General features: G+C 44.0%; 1 protein-coding gene across 3 annotated transcripts in view; it reads right to left on the reverse strand.

Moving 5' to 3' along the window:
* The window catches only part of SNX16 (sorting nexin 16), a 30,887-nt gene extending 23,946 nt beyond the window's left edge, over positions 1 to 6,941 (reverse strand). Inside the window, exon 1 of one of the 3 annotated variants that reach the window (XM_061606948.1) lies at positions 6,841 to 6,941. The gene's annotated coding sequence lies outside the window, so the exon portion shown is untranslated. Of the gene's footprint in view, positions 1 to 6,647 lie in introns of all 3 variants that reach the window. The other 2 variants (XM_061606831.1, XM_061606917.1) reach the window with 2 other exon arrangements.
* Between the last annotated feature and the right edge of the window lie 657 nt (positions 6,942 to 7,598).

The raw sequence follows: 7,598 nt of genomic DNA on the forward strand, positions 1-7,598 counted from the left end.
CATATTTCACTGCAAGAGTCATTCCATCCAGCACAAAGAGAAAATAACTTCACCTGAGTTTTTAAAAGAATATCAGTATCAGTTTAATTTTATCCACATCTTATACTTAATCCTTTCTTGAAAAACCAAAAGTTGTACAGCCAAACAGCATTGTTAGGATATACAAAGAAAATAAGCAACCACATTGATGTTGTTCTCCAAAGTGATTACCTGATGACAACTCTGCTTTCCTTCCGGCGCCAGGTCAAAACCTTCCTATTCTCTGAAGCATTTTAAGTTACATTGATCTAATTTTAATAATGTTTATTGTATTGTTGATTGTATTTTAATATTATTTTGTTATTCATTGTATTTTTATACTATTTTATGTTCACCGCCCAGAGAGCTATCGCTAGTCGGGCGGTATATAAATTTAATAAATAATAATAATAATAAATAAAATAATAACAACGATACCGCAGAGACTGGATTCCAGCATCTCTGAATCATCAAATGCTATTAAACAGCACACATTTGCTATCACCAAAAACTTCCCTCTTAAAACTGGAAACACTTGTAATCCAACTGTAGCAGGGGTTCACAAACCACTTGGAGGTCACTTTTATATTTTTCCCAGTTCAAGGACTGCATTGACATAACTGCAGGAAGTAATTTTCTTCACTATTTTAACCCAGTTCTCTTTTAACCATCATCTGTCAACTACCCTTTTCTCTTTCCACTGTCACTTTAGTGCAGAAATTAATATGACAATAAATGGCTGCTAGATGGAACTCAGTAGTGGCCAGCAGGAAAGGGTGGTACCACACACCTGGACCTCCCTGCAGCAGAGTCACTGCTGCTTACTGGGGGGGAGTGAGGACATTGGCACCATGTGGGTGCATTGGTGAGAGCATCACAGTGGCTCTGCCTGTGCATCTCCACAGGGCTCATGTCCCCATCCCCTCACCCTCTCCTTCTCAGTAAACTGCAGAGACTCCGCTGCAGAGAAGTACAACGCCACCCTTTCCTATTAACCACCACCAAGTTCCACCTATATTTGTAACAGACATTTACTCTCATATTAATTTCTGCAGAAAAGTAGAAAAGCATGTAGAGGCTATCCCATATTGTCAAGGAAACTGCTGCATGGATCTTGAGCACATTTTTCAAGAGCAGGACAGAAGGACCCCCCAGGTTGTTAGCTAAATGACACTGTAACCCAGCCAATCTATATAGCCTTAGAAAGGCAATCTTAATTATAACAAATTGCCCATTGTAGAATGAACAAAAAGTGAAAACTGGAATTCTCATAATTTAAGGGCATCTTAAAACACTCACAGCTTAAAAAACACACACACTAGAAAACAGAAAGTAGAGATGAAAGAGCTTAGGCTGGCACAGACAGACAGGCAGTTTTTGGCACTAGCTGAAAATATTTCTTTTCCTTCATGCCTTTTGAAGTGTGCTAAAATAAGAGGAGCTGGGGGGGGAGAGAGAGAGAGACAGAGAGAGATCTGTGCATTGGGATTGGATTTTTAATTTCTTTTGGAAAACTTGCTGTTGATGCATTTTATGCAGTGGACATGTTGTAACCCACCCTAGAATTGTTTTACAATGAAAGGCGGGAAGACATTTGATAAATAAAAAGAAATCAATAAAATAAGATTTCACCAATGTTTGCCAACATGCTTACAAATAAAAATATGTAAGTGTTCACAATTGTTCTAGAAAAAGATTGACAAGTCTTCACATGATTCATGATATCATACCATAGTATCACAATATGAAAAAAGAAAGAGAAGGAGAAAAAGAAAGAAAGGAGGAGGTTCGGAAAGAGGAGAAACTTGGAAAAGTTGAAGAACGGCTAACTATCAGATCCAGAGGAGACGTATTATTTCTTTACACGTCAGAGAGAGGGGGGGGGAGGGAGGGAGGGAGAGAGATGGAGAGAGAGAGAGAGGAGAGAGAGAGAGAGAGAGAGAGAGAGAGAGAGAGAGAGAGAGAGAGAGAGCACGATACACGTCCAGTGGTACCATAAAAGACTAAGGCTACAATCCCACATCGATTTGCCCGTGGTTAAGCCACAATGAACACAGTGGGACTTATTTCTGCACAGTAATATACAAATTTACACTCCAGACAGATTTGCACTGTTTGGAGGCAGCAATGGGCTGCATGTGGGCCCAAAAAAATCTGAAGCTGAATCCTGACAAAAGGAGATGCTGTGAATTGGTAGTTTTCGTTTCCCAGAACTGGCAGATGGTGTCCTCCAGATGGGGTTGCACTTCCCTTGAAGAAGTGGGTACACAGTTTAGGAGTACTGCTTGTTGATGGAGGCCCAGGTCACCTCAGTGGTTTGGAGTGATTATTTCCAACTCTGGCTGGTTTGAAACCTACAGCCATTCGTGGTCTGCGACAGTCTAGCCACACTAATCCACTTTCTGGTGATCTCCTGGTTAGTTTACTGTAATGTGCTGTACATGGGATTTCCGTTAAAGATGGTTCAGAAGATGCAGCTAGTGCAAAATTCCACTGCTAGGACCTTAAGAGGTTCAGCCAGGCAACAGCATATTACAGCACTTTTGAAGACTTTGCATTGGCTACTTATATGCTACTAAGAACATAAGAACATAAGAAGAGCCTGCTGGATCAGGCCAGTGGCCCATCTACTCCAGCATCCTGTTCTCACAGTGGCCAACAGGTGCCTGGGGGAAGCCCGCAAGTAGGACCCGAGTGCAAGAACACTCTCCCCTCCTGAGGCTTCTGGCAACTGGTTTTCAGAAGCATGCTGCCTCTGACTAGGGTGGCAGAGCACAGCCATCACGGTTAGTAGCCATTGATAGCCCTGTCCTCCATGAATTTGTCTAATCTTCTTTTAAAGCCATCCAAGCTAGTGGCCATTACTGCATCCTGTGGGAGCAAATTCCATAGTTTAACTATGCGCTGAGTAAAGAAGTACTTCCTTTTGTCTGTCCTGAATCTTCCAACATTCAGCTTCTTTGAATGTCCACGAGTTCTAGTATTATGAGAGAGGGAGAAGAACTTTTCTCTATCCACTTTCTCAATGCCATGCATAATTTTATACACTTCTATCACAAGAATAACAAGATTAACAAGATTACTTCATAAGGCACATAAGCATATGGTTTTATCTAATACTAATCCGAACTCCACCCCCCTCCTTCTCCACGCTCTCCTGACAAACAACTCTCTAAAACCCACCAAAACAACCCACTCACTTTCATCACCTCTCCCAGATTCCACTGTCATCCTTCCATTTATACTGTCAGCCATTTTAAACATTCAGCCAATCATCTAGCATTCTACTGCCCATTCACTCCCCCTCCTCTTTCACTCCACTTACCATGCATCTCCTATACAAACAGCACTTACCATATATACACTAATAGAGGAACATCACAGCCTGTAATTTCCGGGATCTCCTCTGGATCCCTTTTTGAATATTGGCGTTACATTTGCCACTTTCCAGTCCTCAGGCACGGAGGATGACACGAGGGACAAGTTACATATTTTAGTTAGCAGATCAGCAATTTCATATTTGAGTTCTTTGAGAACTCTCGGGTGGATGCCATCCGGGCCTGGTGATTTGTCAGTTTTTATATTGTCCATTAAACCTAGAACTCCCTCTCTCGTTACCACTATTTGTCTTAGTTCCTCAGAATCCCTTCCTGCAAATGTTAGTTCAGGTTCAGGGATCTGCCCTATATCTTCCACTGTGAAGACAGATGCAAAGAATTCATTTAGCTTCTCTGCAATCTCCTTATCGTTACTACTTTACTACCTTACTACTAAGCCCAATACAAAGTGTTAACCTCAACTTAAGTGCTAATGACTTGAGAAGCAATTATTTGAAGGAGTGCCTCTCTCAACATTAGACTGTCTGTGCACTGACATCTACAGGAGAAGCCCCCCCTTGCGGTTCTGCCACTAGGCAAGCCCTGTGGCATGACATGACTGTGTGCCTTCTCCATGGTGGCACCTCAGTTGTGGAATTCTCTCCCCCTTGGGAAAAGGCAGGTGCTATCATTGTTTTCATTTTGGCACTCCTTAAAAACTATTTATTTATTTATTTATTTATTATACTTGTATACCGCCCCATAGCCAAAGCTCTCTGGGCGGTTTACAGTAACTAAAAACAAATACAATATTAAATACATCTTTTAAAAAACAATTTAAAACACAATTTAAAAATTTAAAACAATATAAAACACTTGCTAAAATGCCAGGGAAAAGAGGAAAGTCTTGACCTGGCGCCGAAAAGATAAGTGTTGGCGCCAGACGCACCTCGTCAAGAAGATCATTCCATAATTTGTGGGCCACCACTGAGAAGGCCCTCTCCCTTGTTGCCATTCTCCGAGTTTCCCTTGGGAGTAGGCACCCGGAGGAGGGCCTTTGATCTTGAACGTAGTGTACGGGTTTAAAATGTAGTTTTACTCAGGTTTTTGTGAAGAGTTTAGTGAATTCTTCATTAGCCATTTAGCAATGGCCCATTGTAAGATTTTATAGTATTATCCGTTGCATTTTAGTTGGCATTTTAATCAACTGCACTGTTTCATGGTATGTTATGATGTAATCCCACCTGGTTATCAATGAAACTAATGATGGAAAACAAATAAAACTAATAGATAAATAAATAACGGTCCGGAAACTACAACTTATACAAAACACGGCGGCTCGACTACTTACGAATAGTCGCCGCCGGGATCACATCACACCAGTGTTGTTCGATCTACACTGGCTTCCAGTTGTCTTCCGGGCCCAATTCAAGGTGTTGGTATTAACCTTTAAATCCCTATATGGTCTCGGCCCAGTTTATCTAAAGGAGCGCCTTCAACGTCACCAATTATGCCGCCCGACAAGATCGGCCACACAGGGCCTTCTCTCAATCCCGCCGACAAAAACAGCTAGATTGGCGGGAACTAGAGAGAGGGCATTCTCAGTAGTGGCCCCCACCCTCTGGAACTCCCTCCCACAAGATCTATGGCACGCCTCTTCCCTAAATGTATTTCGTAAAGCCTTAAAGACCTGGCTCTTTCAACAGGCCTTTGGGATTTCCGGGGAGGGTTAACTTCTATGACTGAAATGCCTCTTACCCTGCACTAGTGTTGTTGCTGCTGTATTGTTTATATATTGTATTAATGTATTTTATCCCATTGTGTTTTAACTGTTTACATGTACGTCGCCTAGAGTGGCCATCGGCCAGATAGGCGACACATAAATTAAATTTTATTATTATTATTATTATAAACAATGGCATTAGCTTTCATGTGCTAAAACCCATTTCATCAGATGCATGACATGTTAACCTAGACTAGCAAAGATAAATATACACACAATCATACAGAAAAAACCCATATAAATAGTAGGGTTGAAAATGTAAATGTACTGCCTTCAAGTCAATTCTGACTTATGGCGACCCTATGAATAGAGTTTTCATGAGGCTGACAGGCAGTGACTGGCCCAAGGTCACCCAGTGAGCTTCATGGCTGTGTGGGGATTCAAACCCTGGTCTCCCAGTTTGTAATCCAACACCTTAACCACTACACCACACTGGCTCTCAGTAGGGTTAAAGGGCAATGAAATTCAAGCAATAACAGTCTTGTCACAACTGAACCTCCTGCATGTCATGGCTTTTTACTTGTTATCTTTCTGAACCTCGTGAAGGGCAGGATATAAACAATAAGTAAAAACAATACTTTCACTGCTTATACAATTTTGTACCATCTTCCCGTGTACATATGTATATACACCTACCAGTCTCAGATAACATTTCATGCATTTGATGAGGCTCTGGAAAATGGAAATGGACTGCCTTCAAGTTGATCCCGACTTATGTCAACCCTATCAATAGAGTTTTCATGGTAAGCGGTATTCAGAGGGTTTACTATTGCCTCCCTCTGAAGCTAGTCCTCCCCAGCTGGCTAGGGCCTGCTCAGCTTGCTACAGCTGCACAAGCCAGCCCCTTCCTTGTCGGCAACTACCAGCTGGGGGGCAACTGGGCTCTTTGGGACTATGCAGCTTGCCCACGGCTGCACAGGTGGCACGGCATGTAACCCCTGAGCCACTCCCAGTGGGGGTGATCTTGAGCCGGCCCTTGACACCCAGGAGACACAAGCGGGGATTTGAACTCACAGACTCTGGACTCCCAGACAAGCTCTCCTCCCCATTGTGCTAGAGACCACAAAAGCGTATGCCCCAATAAATGTATTAGTCTTGTAAGGTGTCACCAAACTCTTTTTGCTGTTGTTTGTTTTGGATGCAGCGATTATTTTATTCCTGGGGTGCAGAAGCCGATTCTGCGTTGGCAGGGAGGATTAGTCTGGAAACTTGCAGTAGGTGAAGGAGGAGAGATTGTGAAGCGATTAGCAAAGAGAAGCAAAGAGGATGGGACCACATTCCCACACAAGACCGTCTCCCAGTCCTCTCCGAAGCCTGCCCTCATTCCCGACGTACGGCCCTAACACGCGCCCCCCACTCATCCGAGACCAAGGACTCGGGGCCAGCGACCACCAGGAGCCCACCTCTGCTCACCACCGCCCTTCTCGCTTCTTGGTCTGGGCATTTCCTCACCCCGCGCCTGTTTGTCTGACCACCTACTTCTGTTTCTACAAACCGACGGAAGGCAAACCAGGAGGCGAAGCCAGTACCTGTCAGGGGAGGCACTCGCGGCGAGAGGGAGAGAAAGCGTACGGCGGCAGCGCCTACCTGTTGTCTGAGAAAGGTAGCCTCGTCCCTGCAAGTCCCAAGTATGAGCCGCCTCCGCCGCCACGGTTTGCCAGCCCGTCTCGACTACAGCTCCCGAGATGCATTACGGCCAGACCTGCTTCCTCGCAAACTCACCGTCTCTCTGACAATACAAGTCCGAACCAGCAGAGCAGCTAAACGTAGCCCCTGACTAGGCGTATTCTGACTAGGATTTAGCAACTGAAACCATTCCTCTTCCTTCCGCCACTCGGGCTGCATTGCCTGCTGGGATTTGTAGTTCTGTGGGTTTTGCCAGCAACTGCTTGGCTTGTCCGCGCGCGTTAGGTCACTGCACGCGCCTGCAAACTGCTGCTTCACGAAAGGTGGCAGAAGCACTCTCTGTGCAGCCTTGGTTAGCATAATGCGGTGATGTTATCAGGGGAAGCAGAACCGGCTTTACAGCTCGTGTGCCATGCTGCATGGCTGCTGTGCTCCAGTCCATGCCGTCGTCGCGTGTCCATCTTTTCCTTCTCGCCATCAACCCCCATTATAGTTACTTAATATTTCCTGACCTCAGTCCTAAACACCTTTACCTGGGCGTGAATTCCATTGAACCCAACGGTGCTTATTTCTGAGTAGGCATATATAGGATTCCACCATCATGCTTGTTTTTAAACTCAAAAGAAAAAAAACTTTAAAAAAATTAAAAGCACCCCTCCAAAAAATCCTGGGAACTGTAGTTTGTTAAGGTGCTGATAATTGTAGCTCTGAATTGTAGCTTTGTGAGGGGTAAACTACAGTTCTCAAGATTTTTGGGTGTGTACTTTAAATGTAAGAGATGGACTGACTCCATAAAGGAAGCCACAGACCTCAACTTACAGGATTTGAACAGGGTGGTTCATGACAGATGCTAT

Source organism: Rhineura floridana, chromosome 1 (assembly GCF_030035675.1).
Source record: "Rhineura floridana isolate rRhiFlo1 chromosome 1, rRhiFlo1.hap2, whole genome shotgun sequence".
NCBI lineage: Eukaryota > Metazoa > Chordata > Lepidosauria > Squamata > Rhineuridae > Rhineura > Rhineura floridana.